This window comes from Heterodontus francisci, chromosome 3, assembly GCF_036365525.1.
Source record: "Heterodontus francisci isolate sHetFra1 chromosome 3, sHetFra1.hap1, whole genome shotgun sequence".
Lineage (NCBI taxonomy): Eukaryota > Metazoa > Chordata > Chondrichthyes > Heterodontiformes > Heterodontidae > Heterodontus > Heterodontus francisci.
In genome coordinates, this window is record NC_090373.1 from 197,823,074 (window position 1) to 197,849,246 (window position 26,173).

The window sequence follows — 26,173 nt, forward strand, 5'->3', positions numbered from 1 at the left end:
AGCTGTGTCTTACTAACTTAATTGAATTTTTTGCGTAAGTAACAAGGAGGGTTAATGAGGGTAGTCCAGTGGATGTGGTCTACATGGATTTTAGTAAGGTATTTGACAAGGTCCCACGTGGCAGACTGGTAAAAAAAAATAAAAGCCCGTGGGATTCAGGGGAATATGGTGAGTTGGATCCATAATTGGCTCTGTGACAGAAAACAAAGGGGAATGGTCAATGGATGTTTTTGTGAATGGAAGGCGGTTTCCAGTGGCGTTCTACAGGGCTCAGTGTTGGGTCCCTTACTGTTTGTGGTATATGTTAATGATTTAGACATAAATGTGAGAGGCATGATTGGGAAATTTGCAGATGACACAAAAATTGGCCGTGTAGTTGATAATGAAGAGGATAGCTGTAGACTCCAGAATGATATCAATGGTTTGTTCGAGTGGGTGAAAAAATGGCAAATGGAATTCAATCCGGAGAAGTGCGAGGTAATGTATTCGGGGAGGGCAAACAAAGGAAGGGAATACACGAGAAACGGGAGGATATTGAGAGGTGTAGAAGAACGGAGAGACCTTGGAGTGCATGTCCACAGGTCTCTGAAGGTGGCCGTACAGGTAGATAAAGTGGTGAAGAAGGCATATGGAATGCTTTCCTTTAGTGGCTGAGGTATAGAATACAAAAGCAGGGATGGACTGCTGTAAATGCATAAAATGTTGGTGAGGCCACAGCTGGAGTATTGCATACAGTTCTGGTCATCACATAATTGCTATGGAGTACAGAGAAGATTTACAAGAATGTTGCCAGGGCTTGAAAATTGCAGCTATGAGGAAAGATTGGATAGGCTAGGGTTGTTTTCCTTAGAACAGAGGAGGCTGAGGGGTGACTTAATTGAGGTGTACAAAATTATGAGGGGCCGAGATAGAGTAGACAGGAACTTGTTTCCCTTAGCGGAGAGGTCAGTTGCCAAGGCGTACAGATTTAAGGTGATTGCTAGAAGGATTAGAGGGGACATGAGGAAGATCTTTTTCACCCAGAGGGCGGTGGGTGTCTATGGGAATTCATTACCCTGATCAGTGGTGGAGGCAGAAACCCTTAACTCATTTAAAAGGCTACGGACCAGGTGCTGGAAGGTGGAATTAGATCGGGTGGCTAGTGTTTTTCAGCCTGTGCAGACACGATGGACTGAATGGCCCTTTCTGTGTCTCAATTTTTCTGTTGTTCTTTTCTATGGTGTGTGACTTGCAGATGGTGCCCTTGTCATTCTAGGTGGTAGAGGTTGTGGGTTTGGAAGGTTCTGTCAAAAGAGCCTTGGTGAGTTGCTGCACTGTATATTGTAGATGGGACACATTGTTGCCACTTTGCATCGGTGGTAGAGGGAGTCAATGTTGAAGGTGGTGGATGGGGTGTTAATCAAGCTGGCTGCTTTGTCCTGGATGGTGTCGAGCTTTTTGATAGTTGTTGGAGCTACACTCATCTAGGCAAGGAGCCTATTCGATTACACTCCTGACTTGTGCCTTGTAGATGGTGGACAGGCATTGGAGAGACGGGAGGTGAGTTACTCGCCGCAGAATTCCCAGCCTCTGACCTGCTTTTGCAGCCACAGAATTTATGTGGCTGGTCCAGTTCAGTTTCTGGTCAATGGTAACCCCCACCAGGATGTTGATTGTAGGGAATTCAGCGATGGTAATTCCATTGAACATCAAGGGGAGATGGTTAAATTCTCTCTTGTTGGAGATGGTCATTGCCTGGCACTTGTGTGGCGCGAATATTACTTGCCACTTGTCAGCTCAAGCCTGGATGTTGTCCAGGTCTTGCTGCATCTGGACACGGGCTGTTTCAGGATCTGAGGAGTCGCGAATGGTGCTGAACATTTTGCAATCATCAGCAAACATCTCCACTTCTGATCTTATGATGGAGGAAAGGTCATTAATGAAGCAGTTGAAGATGGCTGGGCCGAGGACACTACCCTGATGAACTCCTGCAGTGATGTCCTGGGACTGTGATGAATGACCTCAACAACCACAAGCATCTTCCTTTGTGCTTGGTATGACTCTAACCAGCTTGTTATACCATGCGCGTTTCGCAAGTCGGCTAAAGGTGGTAGCAGCGCTTCCTGTGCATGTATCGAGCTCTGCATCAAGGGACAGATTGTCCGTCACATTGGCCCAAGGTAGCAGAATTTGCTGACCACTTCCAGTGGGGTGTTATTTAGTGTCTTCGGGGCGGAAATGCAAGACCTTGTCCCATGTCAATGGTTGTATTGACGTTTACAGTCAAGGAGAAAATGTTACAGGCATGGGAGAGATAGGCCATGAGTCTTTGTAGCTGAGTTTCCATGAGCGACTAGCACAGCATCATCAGCCTAGAGGACTCCTCTGAGCAGGACACAATGTACCTTTGTCTTCACTGTCAGCCTTGATAGATTGTAGAGCTTGCTATCTGACCTAGTGTGCAAGTAGACACAAAGAACAAAGTACAGTACAGCACAGGAACAGGCCATTCGGCCCTCCATGCCTGCGCCGATCTTGATGCCTGCCGAAACTAACACCTTCTGCACTCCCGGGGCCCATATCCCTCTATTCCCTTCCTATTCATATATTTGTCAAGATCTCTCTTAAACGTCGCTATCGTACCTGCTTCCACCACCTCCCCTGGCAGCAAGTTCCAGGCACTCTCCACCCGATGTGTGAAAAAACTTGCCTTGCACATCCCCTCTAAACTTTGCCCCTCGCACCTTAAACCTATGTCCCCCAGTAACTGACTCTTCCACCCTGGGAAAAAGCTTCTGACTATCCACTCTGTCCATGCCACTCATAACTTTGTAAACCTCTATCATGTCGCCCCTCCACCTCCGTCATTCCAGTGAAAACAATCGAGTTTTTCCAACCTCTCCTCATAGCTAATGCCCTCCAGACCAGGCAACATCCTGGTAAACCTCCTCTGTACCCTCTCCAAAGCCTCCACGTCCTTCTGGTAGTGTGGCGACCAGAATTGCACGCAATATTCTAAGTGTGGCCTAACTAAGGTTCTGTACAGCTGCAACATGACTTGCCAATTTTTATACTCTATGCCCCGACCGATGAAGGCAAGCATGCCGTATGCCTTCTTGACTACCTTATCCACCTGCGTTGCCACTTTCAGTGACCTGTGGACCTGTACACCCAGATCTCGCTGCCTGTCAATACTCCTAAGGATTCTGCCATTTACTGTATACCTCCCACCTGCATTAGGCCTTCCAAAATGCATTACCTCACATTTGTCCGGATTAAACTCCATCTGCCATTTCACCGCCCAAGTCTCCAACCGATCTATACCCTGCTGTATCCTCTGACAATCCTCATCATTATCCGCAACTCCACCAACCTTTGTGTCGTCCGCAAACTTACTAATCAGACCAGCTACATTTTCCTCCAAATCATTTATATATACTACAAACAGCAAAGGTCCCAGCACTGATCCCTGCGGAACACCACTAGTCACATCCCTCCATTCAGAAAAACACCCATCCACTGTTACCCTCTGTCTTCTGTGACTGAGCCAGTTCTGTATCCATCTTGCCAGCTCACCTCTGATTCAGTGTGACTTCACCTTTTGCACCAGTCTGCCATGCGGGACCTTGTCAAATGCTTTACTAAAGTCCATATAGACAACATCCACCGCCCTTCCCTCATCAATCATCTTCGTCACTTCGTCAAAAAACTCAATCAAATTAGTAAGACACGACCTCCCCTTCACAAAACCACGCTGTCTCTCGCTCATAGGTTTGTTTGTTTCCAAATGGGAGTAAATCCTGTCCCGAAGAATCCTCTCCAATAATTTTCCGACCACTGACGTAAGGCTCACCGGCGTATTATTTCCTGGATTATCCTTACCACCCTTCTTAAACAAAGGAACAACATTGGCTATTCTCCAGTCCTCTGGGACCACACCTATAGCCAATGAGGATGCAAAGATTTCTGTCAAGGCCCCAGCAATTTCTTCCCTTGCCTCCCTCAGTATTCGAGGGGAGATCCCATCAGGCCCTGGGGACTTATCTACCTTAATGCTTTGCAAGACACCCAACACCTCCTCCTTTTTAATAATGAGATGACTGAGACTCCCTTCCCTAGGCTCATCATCCACCAAGTCCTTCTCCTTGGTGAATACGGATGCAAAGTACTCATTTAACACCTCACCCATTTCCTCTGGCTCCACGCATGGATTCCCATCTCTGTCCTTGAGTGGGCCGACCCTTTCCCTGGTTACCCTCTTGCTCTTTATATATGTATAAAAAGCCTTGGGATTTTCCTTAATCCTATTTGCCGATGACTTTTCATGACCCCTTTTAGCCCTCCTAACTCCTTGCTTAAGTTCCTTCCAACTGTCTTTATATTCCTCAAGTGCTTCATCTGTTCCTAGCCTTCCAGCCCTTACAAATGCTTCCTTTTTCTTCTGACTAGGCTCACAATATCCCGTGTTATCCAAGCTTCCCGAAATTTGCCAAACTTGTCTTTCTTCCTCACAGGAACATGCTGGTCCTGGATTCTAATCAGCTGACGTTTGAAAGACTCCCACATGTCAGATGTTGATTTACCCTCAAACAGCCGCCCCCAATCTAAATTCTTCAGTTCCTGCCTAATATTGTTATAATTAGCCTTCCCCCAATTTAGCACCTTCACCCGAGGACTACTCTTATCCTTATCCACAGGTACCTTAAAACTTATGGAATTATGGTCACTGCTCCCGAAATGCTCCTCCAATGAAACTTCGACCACCTGGCCGGGCTCATTCCCCAATACCAGGTCCAGAATGGCCCCATCCCTAGTTAGACTATCTACATACTGTTTCAAGAAGCCCTCCTGGATGCTCCTCACAAATTCTGCCCCATCCAAGTCCCTAGCACTAAGTGCGTCCCAGTCAATATTGGGGAAGTTAAAATCACCCACCACTACAACCCTGTTACCTTTACATCTTTCCAAAATCTGTCTACATATCTGCTCCTCTACCTCCCGCTGGCTGTTGGGAGGCCTGTAGTAAACCCCCAACATCGTGACTGCACCCTTCCTATTCCTGAGCTCCACCCATATTGCCTCGCTGCATGACCTCTCTGAGGTGTCCTCCCGCAGTACAGCTGTGATATTCTCCTTAACCAGTAATGCAACTCCCCCACCCCTTTTACATCCCCCTCTATCCCGCCTGAAGCTTCTAAACCCTGGAACATTCAGCTGCCAATCCTGCCCTTTCCTCAACCAAGTCTCTGTAATAGCAACAACATCATATTTCCAAGTACTAATCCAAGCTCTAAGTTCATCTGCCTTACCTGTTATACTTCTCGCATTGAAACAAACGCACTTCAGACCACCAGTCCCGCTGTGCTCAGCAACATCTCCCTGCCTGCTCTTCCTCTTAGTCCTACTGGCCTTATTTACTATGTCCTCCTCATTTACTTCACTAGCTGTCCTACTGCTCTGGTTCCCACCCCCCTGCCACTCTAGTTTAAACCCTCCCGAGTGACGCTAGCAAACCTTGCAGCCAGGATATTAGTGCCCTTCCAGTTTAGATGCAACCCGTCCTTCTTGTACAGGTCCCATCTGTCCCTGAAGAGAGCCCAATGGTCCAGATATCTGAAACCCTCCCTTCTACACCAGCTGCTCAGCCACGTGTTTAGCTGCACTATCTTCCTATTTCTAGCCTCAGGCACGTGGCACAGGGAGTAATCCAGAGATTACAACCCTAGAGGTCCTGTTTTTTAACTTACTACCTAACTCCCTAAATTCCCCCTGCAGGACCTCATCACTCTTCCTGCCTATGTCGTTGGTACCGATGTGTACCACAACCTCTGGCTGTTCACCCTCCCTCTTCAGAATGCCCTCTGTCCGTTCAGAGACATCCTTGACCCTGGCACCAGGGAGGCAACATACCTTCCTGGAGTCTCTTTCACGTCCACAGAAGCGCCTATCTGTGCCCCTGACTATAGAGTCCCCTATAACTATTGCTCTTCTGCGCTTTGTCCCTCCCTGCTGAACAACAGTGCCAGCCATGGTGCCACTGCTCTGGCTGCTGCTGTTTTCTCCTGATAGGCCATCCCCCTCAACAGTATCCAAAATGGTATACTTGTTAGAGAGGGGGATAGCCACAGGGGATTCCTGCACTGACTGCCTGCCCCTTCTAGCGGTCACCCATCTATCTGCCTGCACCTTGGGTGTAACCACTTCTCTAAAACTCCTGTCTATGACGCTTTCCGCCACCTGCATGCTCCTACGTGCATCCAGTTGCCGCTCCAACCGATCCATGCGGTCTGTGAGGAGCTGCAACTGGGTACACTTGCTGCAGATGTAGTCGCCCGGAACGCTGGAAGCGTCACGGACTTCCCACATCTCACAGGTGAAGCACTTCACCCTTCTAACTGTCATTTCTAGCACAAATTAGTTAATTAATATAATATAAATAAATACTTATTAAATCCTTACTAAATTATGATACACTTCACAATGTGGTCCCCAGTGCTAGATTTCTACAATAAATATTAAATGCTAACTAAATACAGTAATCTCCTCCCTCTGGTTTAGTCACTCTACTTATTAATTAGTTAATTAGTGTTTTAATCAATTTTTATCAGTTTTATTTTCAAATTCGGTACAGATTCCCTACCAGCCAATCAGGTCACAGCTTTCCTGTGACATCACTTTTTCAGTTTTTTTTCCACCCGAGGTAACTTACTCTGTCTATTTACCGCTCCGGAACTCCGCCCTCCGTGTCTGCTCCGAGAATCACGGAGGTATCTGCAGGGAAGTTGAAGGTCAGGGGCATGGAGAAGATTATGCCAAATAGAGCGGGGACTAGGACTCATCCCTGTTTCACTCCATTCTGAACTCCAAAACTGTTGGAAGTGGAGCCATCAAATTGTACTGTGCATGATTGGAGATACAGCACTGAAACAGGCCCTTCGGCCCACCGAGTCTGTGCCGAACATCAACCACCCATTTATACTAATCCTACACTAATCCCATATTCCTACCAAACATCCCCACCTGTCCCTATATTTCCCTACCACCTACCTATACAAGTGACAATTTATAATGGCCAATTTACCTATCAACCTGCAAGTCTTTTGGCTTGTGGGAGGAAACCGGAGCACCCGGAGAAAACCCACGCAGACACAGGGAGAACTTGCAAACTCCACACAGGCAGTACCCAGAAGTGAACCCGGGTCACTGGAGCTGTGAGGCTGCGGTGCTAACCACTGCGCCACTGTCATGGAAGGAGCGGATGAGACTGAGGAGCTTCGATGGATAGCCAAATTTTCTCAAAGTACAGTACTTGAACAGAATTACGTTAATTTAAAGCACAGAAACTGTCCAGTCGAGCCAATTGGTCTATGTCCGTGTTTCTGCTGTACACAAGCTTTCTTCCACACTTGGAGTCATAGAATTATACAGCACAGAAACAGGCCCTTTGGCCCAACGCGTCTGCGCTGACCATCAAGCTCCCATCCAATCTAATCCCATTTTCCCGCACTTGACCCGTAGCCTTGTATGCTATGGCGTTTCAACTGCTCATCTAAATACTTCTTAAATGTTGTGAGGGTTCCTGCCTCTACCACACCTTCAGGCAGTGTGTTCCAGATTCCAACCACCCTCTGGGTGAAAACGTTTTTCCTCAACTCCCCTCTGAACCTCCTGCCCCTTACCTTAAATCTATGCCCCCTGGTTATTGACCCCTCCGCAAATGGAAAATGTTTCTTCCTATCTATCCTATCAATGCCCCTCATAATTTTGTATACCTCAATCAGGTCCCCCCTCAGCCTTCTCCACTCCAAGGAAACCAATCCTAGCCTATCCAGTCTCTCCTCATAGCTGAAATGCTCCATCCCAGGCAACATCCTGGTGATTCTCCTCTGCACCCTCTCCAGTGCGATCACATCCTTCCTATAGTGTGGCGACCAGAACTGTATACTGTGCTCTAGCTGTGGCCTAACCAGCATTTCATACAGCTCCATCATAGCCTCCTTGCTCTTATATTCTATGTCTCGGCTAATAAAGGCAAGCATCCCCTATGCCTTCCTACCCACCTTATCTACCTGTGTTTCTGCCTTCAGTGATCTATGGACAAGTACACCAAGGTCCTTCTGACCCTCTGTACTTCCTCGGGTCCTACCATCCATTGTATATTCCCTTGCCTTGCTAGTCCTCCCAAAGTGCATCACCTCACACTTCGCAGAATGAAATTCCATCTGCCACTGCTCCGCCCATCTTACCAGCCCAACTATATCGTCCTGTAATCTGAGGCTTTTCTCCTCACTAGTTACGACATCACCAATTTTCGTGTCGTCTGCGAACTTACTGATCATACCCCCTATATTCATGTCCAAATCATTAATGTACACTACAAACAGCAAGGGTCCCAGCACCGATCCCTCCGGTACTCCACTGGTCACAGGCCTCCATTCGCAAAAAAAACCCTCGACCATTACCCTCTGCCTCCTTCCACTAAGCCAATTTTGGATCCAATTTGCCAAATTACCCTGGATCCCATGGGCTCTTACCTTCTTAACCAATCTCCCATGCAAGACCTTATCAAAAGCCTTTCTGAAGTCCATGTAGATTACATCAACTGCTTTACCCTCATCTACACATCTAGTCACCTCCTCGAAAAATTCAATCAAATTAGTTAGATACGATCTGCCCCTGACAAAGCCATGCTGATTATCCCTGATTAATCCCAGCCTCCGTAAGTGGAGATTAATCCTGTCTCTCAGAATTTTTTCCAATAATTTCCTTACCACTGACGTTAGACTCACTGGCCTATAATTACCTGGTTTATCCCTGCTACCCTTCTTGAATAATGGTCCCACATTTGCTGTCCTCCAGTCCTCTGGTACATCTCCTGTGGCCAGAGAGGATTTGAAAATTTGTGTCAGAGCCCCTGCTATCTCCTCCTTTGCTTCACATTGCAGCCTGGGATACATCTCATCTGGGCCTAGGGATTTATCCACCTTTAAGCCCGCTAATATTTCCTCCTTTTCAATGCTAATTTGCTCGAGTATATCACAATCCCTTTCCCTGATCACTACACCTACATCGTCGCTCTTCATAGTGAACACAGATGAAAAGTAATCATTTCAAAACCTCACCTATGTCCTCTGGCTCCACGCACAAATTGCTTCTTGGATCCCTAATGGGCCCCACTCTTTCCCTGGTTATCCTCTTGCCCTTAATATACTAATAAAACACCTTGGGATTTACCTTTATCTTGTCTGCCAGTGTTTTTTCATGCCCCCTCTTCACTCTCCTAATTACTTTTTTATGTACCCCCTTACACTTTCTGTACTCCTCTAGGGCCTCCGCTGTTTTCAGCACTCTGAATCTGCCATAAGCCTCCTTTTTTTCCCCTTATCCAATCCTCTATATCCCTTGACATCCAGGGTTCCCTTGACTTGTTGGTCCTACTCTTCACCTGTACGGGATCATGTTGGACCTGAACCCTCATTATTTCCTTTCTGAATGCAGTTGAGGCCAAAACATTGTATGTTTTCAAGAAGTTAGATACAGCTCTTGGGTTTAAAGGGATCAAAGGATATGGGGCGAAAGCGGGAACAGGTTACTGAGTTGGATGATCAGCCATGATCATAATGAATGGCGGAGCAGGCTCGAAGGGCCGAATGGCCTACTCCTGCTCCTAGTTTCTATGAATGACTCCCACTGGTCTGATGTAGACTTTCCAACAAGTAGCTGCTCCCAGTCCACTTTGGCCAGATCCTGTTTTATCAAATTGAAATCAGCCTTCCCTCAATTCAGTACTTTTATTTCCGGTCCCTCCATGTCCTTTTCCATATCTACCTTTAATCTTACAGAGCTATGATCCCTATCCCCGAAATGCTCCTCCACTGCCACTTCTACCACTTGTCTGGCTTCATTCCCTCGGATTAAGCTCAGTACTGCTCCTCCTCTTGTAGGATTGTCTACATGCTGGCTCAAAAAGCTCTCCTGAATGCACTTGAAGAATTCCGCCCCCTTTAATCCTTTTGCACTAATACTATCCCTTCTAATATATATCTGCAACATCATCAGCAGCAGCAGCAGGAGCAGAAACTTGCATTTATCAAATACCTTCAATGGAGGAAAATCTCCCAAGGCCAAAATGGGAGCCAGTGTAGGTCGGCGAGCACAGGTGTAACGCGTGAATAGGACTTGGTGCGAGATCAGATCCGGGCAGCAGAGTTTTGGATGAGATCAATTTTACAAAGGGTGCAAGATGGGAGGCTGGTCAGGAGAAATCCAACAGAATAAAAAGTGGGTCATAAGACCAGAAGTATTTCAAGACCGCTCTTATTGTCTCTTTTGGAAACCTCGAACTGATCATTTGCTTTGATCATTTTTTGTTCTATGTTTTACCTGATTTTGTACAGATGTTCTCTACAGGGCTGTTAACATCAGGGAAATGGTCGGAGTAGTTTATTATGAGCGGCAAGAGGGACACAGGGAGGACAGACCCACCAAAGGTGTCGGTGCAGTGGTATACAGTGGGAGGGAGTGGCCTTGGGAGTCCTTAACATTGACTCTGGACTCCATGAAGTCTCATGGCATCAGGTCAAACATGGGTAAGGAAACCTCCTCATGATTACCATCTACTGCCTCCTTCAACTGATGAATCAGTACACCTCCGTGTTGAATACCAATTGGAAGAAGCACTGAAGATAGCAAGGGCAGAGCAGGGTGCGGGACTTCAATGTCCAGCACCAAGAGTGTCTTGGTAGCGCCACGACTGACCAAGCTGGTCAGACTGTGCCTGCGGCAGGTCGTAAGAGAACCAAAGAGAGGGAGAAACCTACTTGACCTTGTCCTCACCAATCTACCTGTTGCAGATGCAACTGTCCATGACAGCATTGGTAGGAGTGACCACTGTACAGTCCCATCTTCACGCTGAGGACATCCTCCATCATGTTGTGTGGCACGATGAGCATGCTAAATGGGATAAATTTAGGACCAATCTAACAGCTCAAAACTGGGCATTGGGCCATGTGCAGAAGCCAAATTATATTCAATTACAATCTGTAAACTCATGGCCCGGGATTTCGCTCACTCTACCATTGCATGGATGAGTACAACTCCGACAACACTTAAGACGCTCAACACCATCCAGGATGAAGCTTGATCAACAACTCCTTCAACAGCAAATTTCAAACCCATGACTCCTACCACTGAGAAGGACAAGGGCAACAGACACATGGGAACACCACTACCTGCAAGTTACCCTCCAGCCACACTGCATCCTGACTTAGAATTATATCACCATTTTTACGGTTGCTGGGTTAAAAGCCCAGAACCCCCTTCCGAACAGCACTGTGAGCTTATGTACACCAGATGAACTGCAGCAGTTCAAGAAGGAAGCTCACCACCACCTTCTCGAGGGAAATTGGGGATGGGCAACAAATGCTGGCCTTACCAATGACGCTCCCAGCCTATGAAACAGCAAAAAAAATTCCATCAAGCCAGGGGACCAACCCTGGTTCAATGAGGAGTGTAGGAGAGTATGCCAGAAGCAGCACCTAAAAATGAGATGCCAACCTGGTGAAGCTACAGCACAGGCCTAAACTATTATGCATGCTAAACAGCGGAAGCAGCATGCTACAGACAGAGGTAAGCGATCTCACAACTAATGGAGCAGATCAAAACTCTGCAGTCATGCCACATCCACTTGTGAATGGTGGTGGAGAATGAAACAACTAACCAGAGGAGGAGGCTCCACAAACATCCCCATCCTCAATGATGGGGAGCCCAGCATAACAGTGGAAAGGACAAGGCTGAAGCATTTTCAGCCAGAAGTGCTGAGTGGAAGATCCATCTCGGCCTCATCATGAGGACCCCAGCACCACAGATGCCAGTCTTGAGCCAATTCAATTCACTCCACATGCTATCAAGAATGGCTAAAGGCACTGGATAAACCAAAACTATGGGCCCTGACAACATCCCGGCTGTAGTACTGAAGACTTGTGCTCGAGAACTAGCTGCGCCCTTAGCCAAGCTGTTCCAGTACAGCTACAACACTACTGAGTAATGTTGAAAATTGCTCAGGTATGTCCTGTTTACCAAAAGCTGAACAAATCCAATCTGGCCAATTACTGCCCTACTAGTCTACTCTCAACCATCAGCAAAGTGATGGCAGGTGCTATTGACAGTACTATCAAGTGGCACTTATTGAGCAAAAGTTTTAAAATTGAGGTGATATAAGTCCGTGAGCACAAGGCTGATGTGTGAATTAGGATACAGGCAGCAGAGTTTTGGATGAGCTCAAGTTTATGGAGGTTGCAAAGTGGGAAGTCAGTCAGGCAAAATCTAACAAACACATACAAGCAGAAGTAGGTCATCAGACTCGATGCATAACAAGACGCCTGTACTGTATCAGAAATGTCGAATTAGTGTCCATTTCCTTTGATCATTTCTTGCTTTAGCTGTTTTCCTTTTGTTGTACAGAAGATATTAAAGTTCTCTGGGGCTGTCAATACAGGAAAATGTTAGATGTGGCTTCTTATGAGTGGCAAGATTAACACAGGTGGTAAACTACTTTTAAGTATTTGGAGTAGTGTTCATGTTTACAATTAACATATAAAAGTTTTAAACCACAATGATTAATTTAAATTTAAATCAATTTAAATTGAGAAACCTAGGTGAAGTGACCAGGGTCCTGATACAGGACACCACAGGAGTTTAGGTTTAAATAGCTGTAGATTGTCGGGTCCTAAGGAATTGCACAGTACTGAAAAGAATGTGAAGACTGACCAGTGAGGATCGAATAGTCTCAACATTTACCATAGTAATAAGTGATAAAATAGAGAGAAACAAGGAAGTTTTCGGTTGGGAGAGACAGAAAGTTTGAAGTGTAGAAGTGAGAAAGGGATCATCTATCAGATACAACTTATATTTATACAGCACTTTTAATGTAATAAAACATCCTAAGGCACTTCACAAGGCATTATAAAACAAAGTATTACACTGAGCCACAAAAGGAGATATTCGGTCAGATGACCAAAAGCTTGGTCAAGAGGTCGGTTTTAAGGAGTGTCTTAAAAGGAGGAAAGCGAATTGGAGGCAACTAAAGGCACGGCCACTAATGGTAGAGGGATTAAAATCAGGGATGCGCAAGAGGCCAGAATTAAAGGAGTGCCGATATCTTGGAGGGTTGTCGGGGTGGAGGAGATTATGGAGATAAGGAGCATGACGATTTTTTGTGTCCTCTTCAGGAGTGAAAGAGAAGCAAAAGAGTCTCACAGGTTTAGTTTCCTGAGAGAATGGGAAAACAACAAGAATAATTTCTGGGATGGTAATTATGATATTTTTTTATTTAAGAAAACTGGTTGCAACATGTGCCCAGAGTTGTCCACAATATTGCAGCTGAAGACTACCCAGTGATTTATAAAGTTCTATATAATTGTTAGACATATTACTGTTATTAGTTTTTTAAAAATAAGGACTGTCCAACAGGCTAGATTCTATTTCACATAAAACATGACAGTACCCAGTAGCGTTGCTGCAATTGTATGACTGACTACAGCATGAAATTTCTCTGCTCACCACAATCTATGCCTCTTATGATTGAGTCCACATCCATTAGCTTTTTTCTTATAGGTTCTTGCACCAGGGAATTAGCTTGCGATTATTTTCGTTCCTAGGCTTCACTCTTATGCACACCTGCGTTTAGCTCCCACTTGCTATTTTTACACCTCACTTTGTTATTTGCTGTTGTTCAGTTCATATGATTAATTTTTCTATTTCCTCTTGCAATTTTCTACTCTCGTCACAATTCACTCTGTTCTACTTTATTATAAATAAACAATATATTCTCTTTTTTTATATATATTATTTTTTATATTTTCTATGTTTCTATTCTCAGAACTAGGCAATTTTATTCCAGAGCACCCAGCACCAATCTCTTCTGTTCTGTAGAATGATTTGGATGTGACACAATCTGCAGTGATATGTGTCAAATAAAAGGACCAGCAGCTGTGCTGTTGCATCTGTTACTATGAGTATGGAACTCACAACTCAGAAGTCAAAAGATATATAGGTTCGATTCCCACCACAGCAGATGGTGAAATTTGAATTCAATTATAATAGTGGCGCAGTGGTTAGCACCGCAGCATCACAGCTCCAGCGACCCGGGTTCAGTTCTGGGTACTGCCTGTGCGGAGTTTGCAAGTTCTCCCTGTGACCGCGTGGGTTTCCGCCGGGTGCTCTGGTTTCCTCCCACAGCCAAAGACTTGCAGGTTGATAGGTAAATTGGCCATTGTAAATTGCCCCTAGTGTAGGTAGGTGGTAGGAGAATGGTAGGGAATATGGGATTAATGTAGGATTAGGATAAATGGGTGGTTGTTGGTCAGCACAGACTCGGTGGGCCGAAGGGCCTGTTTCAGTGCTGTATCTCTAAATAAAAAAAAAATAATAATAAATCCGGAATTAAAAGGTAGTCTGAAGATCAACTATTGTTGATTTGTTGTAAAAACCCATCTGGTTCACTAATATCCTTTAGGGAAGGAAATCTGCCATCCTTACCTGGTCTGGCCTACATGTGACTCCAGACCCACAGCAATGTGGTTGGCTCTTAAAATTCCCTCTGAAATGGCCCAGCAAGCCACTCAGTCCAAGGACAATTGGGGATAAGAACTAGGAGCAGGAGTAGGCAATTCAGCCCCTCGAGCTTGCTCCGCCATTCAATACGATCATGGCTGATCTCATCTCGGCCTCAACTCCACTTTCCTGCCCGTTCTCCATAACCCTTCCGCTCATTACTAATTAAAAATTGGTCCATCTCCTCCTTAAATTTACTCAATGACCCGGCATCCACCGCACTCTGGGGTAGTGAATTCCATAGACCCACGACCCTTTGAGAGTAGTAATTTCTCCTCATCTCTGTTTTAAATCTGCTACCCCTTATCCTAAAACTATGACCTCTCGTTCTAGGTGCCTCACAAGAGGAAACATCCTCTCTACGTCTACTTTTCAATCCCCTTAATCATCTTCTACACCTCAATTAGATCTCCTCTCATTCTTCTAAAACTCTACAGAGTAAAGGCCTAAACTGCTCAATCTCTCTTCATAAGACAAACCCCTCATCTCTGGAATTAATCTAGTGAACCTTCTCGGTAGTGCCTCCAATGCAACTACATCCATCCTCAAGTAAAGGGACCAAAACTGTACACAATACTCCAGGTGCGGTCTCACCAATCCCTTGTACAGTTGCAGCAACACTTCCCTACTTTAATACTCTATTCCTTTAGCAATAAATGCCAAAATTCCATTTGCCTTCCTTATCACCTGCTGTACCTGCATACTAGTTTTCTGTGATTCATGCACGAGGACACCCAGATCCCTCTGCATCGAAGCACTCTGAGGTTTCTCTCTATTTAGATAATTTGCCTTTCTATTCTTCCGACCAAAATGCATAACCTCACACTTATCCACGTTAAACTCCATCTGCCAAATTTTGGCCCATTCACCTAACCTATTCATATCCATTTGTAAATTCCTTATTTCTTTCTTGCAACTTACTATCCCACCTATTTTAGTGTCATCTGAAAATTTGGCTATAGTACCTTCTATCCCTGCATCCAAGTCATTTATGTAGATCATAAATAGTTGGAGCCCGAGGACCGAACCCTGTGGCACCCCACTAGTTACATCTTGCCAATCAGAAAAAGACCCATTTATCCCGACCCTCTCTCTTCTGTTGGTTAGCCAATCCTCTATCCAAGCTAATAAATTGCCCCTAACCCCATGTGATCTTACCTTGTGTATTAACCTTTTGTGCGGCACCTTATCAAATGCCTTCTGGAAGTCCAGATAAACTACATCTACAGGATCCCCATTATCCACTTTGCTTGTTACATCTTCGAAGAACTCTAGCAAATTAGTCAAACACGATTTACCCTTCATAAAACCATGCTGACTCTGATGGATTGAATTTTGACTTTCTAAATGCCCTGTTATTACTTCCTTAATAATGGATTCTAACAATTTCCCAATGACACATGTTAAACTAACTAGTCTATAGTTTCTTACTTTCTGCCTCCCTCCCTTTTTGAATAAGGGCGTTACATTAGCATTTTTCCAATCCACTGGAACCTTTTCCTCATCCAGGGAATTTTGGAATATTATAACCAATGGATCCACTATCTCCGCTGCCACTTCCTTTAAGACCCTAGGATGTAGGCCATCGGGCCCTGGGGACTTGTCTGCCTTCAATTCCAGTAGTTTGCACAGTACGTTTTCCCTAGTGATGATTGTTCTAAATTCCTCCCTTTCTATAACCTCTGCATTACCTGTTACTATTGGGATGGTACTAGTGTCCTCCACCATGAAAACTGAGGCAAAATACTGATTTAGTATCTCCGCCATTTCTGCATTCCCCTCTATTAACTCTCCAGTCTCATCCTCCAAGGGACCAACATTCAGTTAAACTGCTCTCTTCCCTTTTATATACTTATAGAAACTTTTGCTATCTGTTTTTATATTTTGCGCTAGTTTTCTTTCATAATTTATCTTTGCTCTTATTACTTTTTTTAGTAACCCTTTGTTGATCTTTAAAAGTTTCCCAATCTTCCAGCCTGCCACTGGCCTTTGCAATATTTAATGCCTTAGTTTTTGTCTTTATGTTATCCTTAACTTCCTTGCTCAGCCATGGATGTTTTTTCCGCCTCTTACAATCTTTCTTCCTCTCTGGAATTTATTTTAGTTGGGAGGAATTGAATATCTCCTTCAACATCCGCCACTGCTCATCAACCTTTTAGTCCTCCTGCCCAGTCCACTGGGGCCAAATCTGTCCTCACGCCTATGTAATTACCTTTGTTTAACTCCACAACACTCATGTGGGACTCCAGTTTCTCGCCCTCGAGCTGAATTTGAAATTCTAGCATGCTATGATCACTTTTCCCTCGAGGATCCTTAACTATGTGATCATTAATTAATCCCACCTCATTACACAGTACCAAATCTACAATAGCCTGCTCCCTGCTTGGTTCCACAACATATTGCTCCAAAAAACAATCTCTAATACATTCATTGAACTCTCCCTCGAGGCTACCCATGCCAATTTGATTAATCCAGTCTATATGCACATTAAAATCACCCATGGTTATTGCCGTACCTGTCTTACAAGCCCCCAGTATTTCCTGGTTTATACTGTGCCCCACTGTGGAACTACTGTTTGGGAACATACAGATTACTCCCACCAGGGACTTCTTTCCCTTGCTATTTCTTATTTCTACCCAGACTGATTTTACATCTTGATCTCCATTGCCTATATTATTTCTCACTACAGCACTGATCTCTTCCTTCACTAACAAAGCTATACACCTCCTTTTCCTAAAAGCAAAATACTGCGGATGCTGGAAATCTGAAACAAAAACAAGAAATGCTGGAATCACTCAGCAGGTCTGGCAGCATCTGTGGAAAGAGAAGCAGAGTTAACGTTTCGGGTCAGTGACCCTTCTTCGGAAGTGTTTAATTCACTGCCACTTCTCTTCCAGGAATGCCTACCTTGAAGAAGTTCTGCTCTTCTCTCTGACGGGATTTTCGTTTGTCTCTTTTACCTTGTTCACCTTCATTGCTTTCTATTTCCCTCCTGGTGTTTGATAAGGTATCTACCAAAACTCGTTTTCACAGCCACATCTCCTTCCTCAGTGACTGTCTCCGGCTCCGACTGATTCCACGTGGATTCCAACTGCAGTTTCACCCATCATGCTTTGAAACCACCCAGGATCACAGGTATCTCCGAGAAATACAATGTTCCTCGGACTGCTACTCTCGCCGCATCCTGAGATCCACACTCAGTGCTATGCGCCGCCACATGCACACACTGGACCTCTCTCTCCAGCAGCACCGTCTCACCTTATCTCAAAGCTGTTCTACTCCGCAGTTTCATCTCATCTTACGTCACCTCCTTTTCCTTCCTGCCTATCCTTCCGAAATACTGAGTAACCTAGGATATTCAATTCCCAAACCCGGTTTCCACGCAACCACGTCTCAGTAATCACCACTAAGTCATACCCATTTGTCTCTATTTGCACTGTTAAATCATTTATTTTATTCTGAGTGCTTCATGCATTCAGATACAAAGCCTTTAAGTTTGTTCTATTATCAAATTTCCCTACTCTTGTACGATTCCTTGGTGCAATATGACATTCACACGTTCTGTTCTTTCCTTTTATTTTCTGGTAACAATCAGCCTCATCACTAACCTGCACTCCTACCTTCTCCATTAACTTTGATTTCCTAATTTTCCATGCAACAGAACCCTCCTCCCCACTATTTAGTTTAAAGCCCTATCTACAGTCCTAGTTATGCGATTCGCCAGGACTCTGGTCCCAGCATGATTCAGGTGGAGCCCGTCCCATCGGAACAGCTCCCTCCTTCCCCAGTACTGCTGCCAATGTCCCATGAATTTGAACCCATTTTTCCCACACCAATCTTTCAGCCATGCATTTACCTCTTTTTAATCTTATTGACCCTGTGCCAATTAGCTTGTGGCTCAGGTACTAATCCGGAGATTATTACCATTTTAGTTCTGCTTTTTAATTTAGCCCCTAGCTGCTCATATTCCCTCAACAGAACCTCTATCCTCGTTCTACCTATATCGTTGGTACCTACGTGGACCATTACAACTGGATCTTTCTCCTCCCACTCCCAAATTCCTCTGCAGCCCAGATGAGATATCCTGAACCCTGGCACCAGGTAGGCAACACAGCCTTCAGGACTCTGGCCACAGAGAACAGTGTCTATGCCCCGAACTATACAATCCCCAATTACGATTACATTTCTCCTTTCTCCCCCCCCACTTGAATGGCTCCCTGTACCACGGTGCTATGGTCAGTTTGCTCATTCTCCCTACAGTCCCTGCTCTTGTCCACGCAGGGAGCAAGAATCTCGAACTTGTTGGACAAGGATAAGGGCTGAGGCTCCTGCAACACTACCTCCTGGATCCCTCTACCTGCCTCACTCATAGTCACACCCTTCTGTCCCTGACCACTGGCCGAATTCAAGGTAGTTAATCTAAGGGTTGTGACTGTCTCCTGAAACACAGGTAACTCTCCCCCTCCCTGATGTGTCGCAGTGTCTGAAGCTCAGACTCCAGCTCATCAACTCTGAGCTGGAGTTCCTTGAGCAACCAACACTTGCTAAAGATGTGGTGATTAGGAACCACAATGGGGTCCACCAGCTCTCACATCATGCAGATACAACACATCGCAATATGGGCAATAAATGCTGGCCACCCAACGACGCCCACATCCCACAACATTTTTTTTTTTAAAAGTTGCTCCTGTCTGAGATAGAATGGATATAGAAAATCCTCACCAGCTGTGAGATGTGACAAAACTACCACTAGAGATTAGAAGAGGGAAATTAGGAACTTGGAAACAGGAGTAGTCAAACATGATTTGCCTTAATGGCTTTAATTGAATAAACCATATTTTTCAAAGTAGCAATTAATTTTGTCCTGGATTAATGTCTTCCCTACTACTGACATTAGGTTGACTGGCCTGCAGTTGTCTGGTTTATCCTACTCCTACTTTTGAACAGAGGTGTAACATTTGCAATCCTCCAGTTCTCTGGCACCACTCTCATATCAAAGAAGCATTGGAACATTGCGCCACATCGTTACAATTTCTACCCTTACTTCCCTCAGCAACCTAGGTTGCATCCCATTCGAATAAGTGATTTTTCTACCTTTAGTGTTGTTTAACCTTTTCAGTATCTCTAATTTTATCCTACCTAATTTCTCTGCTACCTCTTCCTTTACTGTGACATTGGCAGCATCCTCTTTAGTGAAGACAGATACAAAGTACTCATTTCTTAACTCAGCCCTCTGCCTCCAGAAGATGATTTCCTTTCTGGCCCCTAATCGGCCCCAGCCTTTAACCTCTGTTTTACTGTATTTGGCAGATCTTATCTTTTTGATCACCCCAGGAGAAAAAGCTACAGTTGTGGAAGAGCAATGTAGGAAACAAAGGTTCCTGAGATGACAATATAATGGGATATTGACTAGGATTGCTTTTTATGCCCAGCAATCTGTTCAATGAACTTTGGGTCATTGAACACTCAACCAAGTAAAATTCAAAAAGAATTAGACAATTAAAGTAGTGTTTAAAATGGAATGAAGAGATACAAAGTGGGGTCACTGTTTAAAAATAAGGGGCTGCCCATTTAAGACAAAGATGAGGATAAATTTTTTTCTCTGAGGGTCGTGAGTTTTTGGAATTCTCTTCCTCAAAAAGCAGTGGAAGCAGTGTCCTTGAATATTTTTAAGACAGAGGTAGATAGATTCTTGATAAGCAAGGGAGTGGAAGGTTATCGAGGGTAGGTGGAAATGGGGAGTAATCAGTTCAGCCATGAACTTATTGAATGGCAGAGCAGGCTCGAGGAGCCTACCCCTGCTCCTAATTCGTATGTTCTCTCAGTAGGAACTTTGGCTAATTTCAAGAACCACCTCCGTGACCTGGACAGGCATCGTTCACAATTCTGAAGTCTTGCACACTCATCAAATCGCTGACGTACACTTGGTCCAGTTCTAGCATTGTCTTGATTTAAAATTCTCATTCTTGTTTTCAAATTACTCCATAGAGAAGGGAGGGTTTCAGATATCTGGACCATTGGGATCTCTTCAGGGACAGATGGGACCTGTACAAGAAGGACGGGTTGCATCTAAACTGGAGGGGCACAAATATCCTGGCTGCGAGGTTTGCTAGCGTCACTCGGGAGGGTTTAAACTAGTGTGGCAGGGGGGTGGGAATCAGAGCAGTAGGACAGCTAGTGAAGTAAATGAGGAGGACATAGTAAATAAGGCCAGTGGGACAAAGAGGAAGAGCAGGCAGGGAGATGTTGAGGAGCTCAGCGGGACTGGTGGTCTGAAGTGCATTTGTTTCAATGCGAGAAGTATAACAGGTAAGGCAGATGAACTTAGAGCTTGGATTAGTACTTGGAACTATGATGTTCTTGCTATTACAGAGACTTGGTTGAGGGAAGGATAGGATTGGCAGCTAAATGTTCTAGGATTTAGAAGCTTCAGGCGGGATAGAGGGGGTTGTAAAAGGGGCGGGGGAGTTGCATTACTGGTTATGGAGAATATCACAGCTGTACTGCGGGAGGACACCTCGGAGGGGTTGTGCAGCGAGGCAATATGGGTGGAGCTCAGGAATAGGAAGGGTGCAGTCACGATGTTGGGGGTTTTCCACAGGCTTCCCAACAGCCAGCGGGAGGTAGAGGAGCAGATATGCAGACAGATTTTGGAAAGATGTAAAGGTAACGGGGTTTGTAGTGGTGGGTGATTTTAACTTCCCCTATATTGACTGGGACTCACTTAGTGCTCGGGGCAGAATTTGTAAGGAGCATCCAGGAGGGCTTCTTGAAACAATATGTAGATAGTCCAACTAGGGATAGACCTGGTATTGGGGAATGAGCCCGGCCAGGTGGTCGAAGTTTCAATAGGGGAACATTTCGGGAGCAGTGACCATAATTCCATAAGTTTTTAAGGTACTTGTGGATAAGGATAAGAGTAGTCCTTGGGTGAAGGTGCTAAATTGGGGGAAGGCTAATTATAACAATATTAGGCAGGAACTGAAGAATTTAGATTGGGGGTGGCTGTTTGAGGGTAAATCAACATCTGACATGTGGGAGTCTTTCAAATGTCAGTTGATTAGAATCCAGGACCAGCATGTTCCTGTGAGGAAGATGGATAAGTTTGACAAGTTTCGGGAAGCTTGGATAACGCGGGATATTGTGAGCCTAGTCAAAAAGAAAAAGGAAGCATTTGTAAGGGCTGGAAGGCTAGGAACAGACGAATCCCTTGATGAATATAAAGACAGTAGGAAGGAACTTAAGCAAGGAGTCAGGAGGGCTAAAAGGGGTCATGAAAAGTCATTGGCAAACAGGATTAAGGATAATCCCAAGGCTTTTTATACATATATAAAGAGCAAGAGGGTAACTAGGGAAAGGGTTGGCCCACTAAAGGACAGAGAAGGGAATCTATGTGTGGAGCCAGAGGAAACGGGCGAGGTACTAAATGATTACTTTGCATCAGTATTCACCAAAGAGAAGGACTTGGTGAATGATGAGCCTAGGGAAGGGAGTGTAGATAGTCTCAGTCATCTCATTATCAAAAACGAGGAGGTGTTGGGTGTCTTGCAAAGCATTAAGGTAGATAAGTCCCCAGGGCCTGATGGGATCTACCCTAGAATACTGAGGGAGGCAATGGAAGAAATTGCTGGGGCCTTGACAGAAATCTTTGCATCCTCATTGGCTACAGGTGAGGTCCCAGAGGACTGGAGAATAGCCAATGTTGTTCCTTTGTTTAAGAAGGGTAGCAAGGATAATCCAGGAAATTATAGCCCGGTGAGCCTTACATCAGTGGTAGGGAAATTATTAGAGAGGATCCTTCGGGACAGGATTTACTCCCATTGGAAACAAACAAACTTATTAGCGAGAGGCAGCATGGTTTTGTGAAGGGGAGGTCGTGTCTCACTAATTTGATTGAGTTTTTTGAGGAAGTGACAAAGATGATTGATGAAGGAAGGGCAGTGGATGTAATCTATATGGACTTCAGTAAAGCCTTTGACGAGGTCCCTCATGGCAGACTGGTACAAAAGGTGAGGTCACACGGGATCAGAGGTGAGCTGGCAAGATGGATACAGAACTGGCTCGGTCATAGAAGACAGAGGGTAGCAGTGGAAGGGTGCTTTTCTGAATGGAGAGATGTGACGAGTGGTGTTCCGCAGGGATCAGTGCTGGGACCTTTGCTGTTTGTAGTATATATAAATGATTTGGAGGAAAATGTAGCTGGTCTGATTAGTAAGTTTGCGAACGACACAAAGGTTGGTGGAGTTGCGGACAGTGATGAGGATTGTCAGAGGATACAGCAGGATATAGATCGGTTGGATACTTGGGCGGAGAAATGGCAGATGGAGTTTAATCCGGACAAATGTGAGGTAATGCAGGTGGGAGGTATACAGTAAATGGCAGAACCCTTAGGAGCATTGACAGGCAGAGAGATCTGGGAGTACAGGTCCACAGGTCACTGAAAGTGGCAACGCAGGTGGATAAGGTAGTCTAGAATGCATACGGCATGCTTGCCTTCATCGGTCGGGGCATAGAGTATATAAATTGGCAAGTCATGCTGCAGCTGTACAGAACTTTAGTTAGGCCACACTTAGAATATTGCGTGCAATTCTGGTCGCCACACTACCAGAAGGACGTGGAGGCTTTGGAGAGGGTATAGAAGAGGTTTACCAGGATGTTGCTTGTTCTGGAGGGCATTAGCTTTGAGGAGAGGTTGGATAAACTCGGATTGTTTTCACTGGAACGACGGAGGTGGAGGGGTGACATGATAGAGGTTTACAAAGTTATGAGAGGCATGGACGGAGTGGATAGTCAGAAGCTTTTTCCCAGGGTGGAAGAGTAAGTTACTCGGGGACATAGGTTTAAGGTGAGAGGGGCAAGGTTTAGAGGGGATGTGCGGGGCAAGTTCTTTACACAGAGGGTGGTGAGTGCCTGGAACTTGCTGCCGGAGGAGGTGGTGGAAGCAGGTACGATAATGACATTTAAGAGGCATCTTGACAAATACATGAATAGGATGGGAACAGAGGGATACGGTCCCCGGAAGTGCAGAAGGTTTTAGTTTAGGCAGGCATCAAGATCGGCGCAGGCTTGGAGGGCCGAATGGCCTGTTCCTGTGCTGTACTGTTCTTTGTTTGTTCTGTGTTCTTTGTTTCGCCCAATCTCAGTAACCTCCTTTAGCACTACAAGCTACCAAGATCTCTGTGCTCTTCCAGTTCCGGTCTCGTGCATCGTACCACCTTACGCAGCTGTAGCTTCAGCTTTCTGGTCCCTAAGCTCTGGAAATGCTTCCCTACGACTCTGAACCTCTCTCTCTCTCCCCCTCCCTCCATGACACCTTGCTTTACATCAGCACCACCTCATTCGCCCTCTCCGCTGTCTCTGCCTTTTCAAACTGATTGTCCGATATCCAGTACTGGATAAGCTGAAATTTCCTCTAATTACATGTTGGGAAGAATGAAGCCATTGTCTTCAGTCCCCACTACAAACTCCGCTCCCTCGCCATCGACTCCAAACCCTCTCCCTGGCTATTGTCTGAGGCTGAACCAAACTGTTCACAACCTTGGTGTCATATCTAACCCAGATGAGCTTTCAACCACATATTCGCGCCGTCACTGAGACTGCCTATTTTCAGCTTTGTAACAGCGGTCGACTCTGCCGCTGAAACTCTTATCCATGTCTTGTTTTAAAAAAAGAAAAAGAATCCTAGGAACTTGAAAAGTGAACTGCATGCACTCCTAAGATCAGAGTCCACATGCCCTCTCTGTCAATTGGGATTTTAAAAAATATAATGAAACAAACTTGCCCTCGTACTGCAGATGAGATATTTCTGAAAAAGAATTACTTTTTGTTCTAAATCATGTTGTCATATAAGGAAACTGGCTTGACTTTAGTTTTTTTTCCCAGTTTTCCATTAACTGTTACTTTTTTTTTAATGGAGAGCAAGAGACAAGGGGAGAGTTCTGTCTTTCAGAGAGGATTTTAGACTCTGGTGTGGAGCAGAAAAGCAGCAAGAGATTCCATTTGTGTGGAGTTTTAAATTAAAATGACATTCTCGTTTTGAATGTTTTGCCCCCTTATTTCTACTTTGATCAGTTTACTGCCCTTCTTCCCCCACCCCAACCCCTCTCCACTCCTGTGACTGGCCATTGGTTACATTGGTTTTTCAGTTTCAGTCTGTTCCCGGCCAGAAAACAGCCGGGACTGAAGAATAAACTGCTGCTGCTTCTGGATTTTATGGTTCTCCAACTTCGCCATCATCTTTCTATCCTTCAACTGACTCTATACCTGGATCTTCCTTCCGATGAAAATACCTCCATCAGTGCATCCACCGATTCTCTACCCTCAAACAGCTTCTGGACTTCACTCACTACATCTCTCTCCAAACTCAAGACAACAGTTTGTTGATGCTCCATGCTGACTCCACCCTACCTACATCATTGTTATCCCACCGCGGGACCTCAGACTTAACTCTGGACTCCTTCATACTATCTCTGATGTATTTCCTGTTTTCCGTTTACTGTTAGGTTTTTATGTACCCTAATTTTTATGTAACCAGACCGAAGTAAGTAAGCTCTCCAAGTCCATTTTGTCTGCCACTCTGGAGCCGAGCCCCTCCCTCTATTTCCACTATTTCTGTTTTTAACTTTTCTCTTTATCCCTCCTTGACCCCTCTCTTCTATTGCCATGCCTCCATTCACTTCTCTCCTCTTTGGTACTCTGCCCTCCCAATTCCCTACTCCAAGCCTTTAGTACTCCTTGACCTTCCTGCTCTTTTGCCGCCGTCCCAGGGTTGACTCTCTGTTGCACAAGCCTACAGCCTCCCTCGTGCCTCTCTTGGCATCCTTTGATGGACTCATCGAAGCACTTCGCACTGACTCATTATAAGCGGCAACCCCTATTGCCCCATCCTTTGGTCTTGTCAACCTTCCCACCCAGTGCGCTTGCTTGGGGCTATTCTCGCTAATCTAATCATCTTCCTGTCTAACTCACCCCTCCCACTGCTGACCTTGTGGACTCTGCCAGTGGATCAGCTCTCACCAGTCCTCTATGCATCTCCCTTCAGAATGTCCGTTCACTTATGAACAAGGCCCTTGCCATACATGTACTTATTGTGGATGACTGTATTGACATCCTGGCCTTAACAGAAACCTGGCTAAGGGGTGAACACATCTTGATGCTTAATGAAGTCTCCCCACCTGGCTAGATATTCCACCACTTGCCCCGCCAAGACCATTGTGGTGGTGGTGTGGCACTTATCACCAAGTCATACCTTGGCCTGACCCCCTTTACTCCTCGGCATTTTCTCTTTCTTTGACCATTTCACCTTGTTCCACCTCTCGCACCTCTCTTTTCAAATCATTCTTCTCTACTGCCCTCTCAAATACGATAAAAATTTTCTCAGAGATACCTTTACTGCTTTCCTCCCTCAGCCTCATATCCTCAATAATTTCAACCTACATCTCATGATCTTTCCTCCGAGTTCACTGCCCTCTGATCCTCCCTTAATCTCTCCCTCCATGTAAACTCCCCAATCCATATTCACAGCCACCCCCTTGACCTTCCCATCTCTCCTGGTCTGATCACATCCTTGTATTGTTCTCCA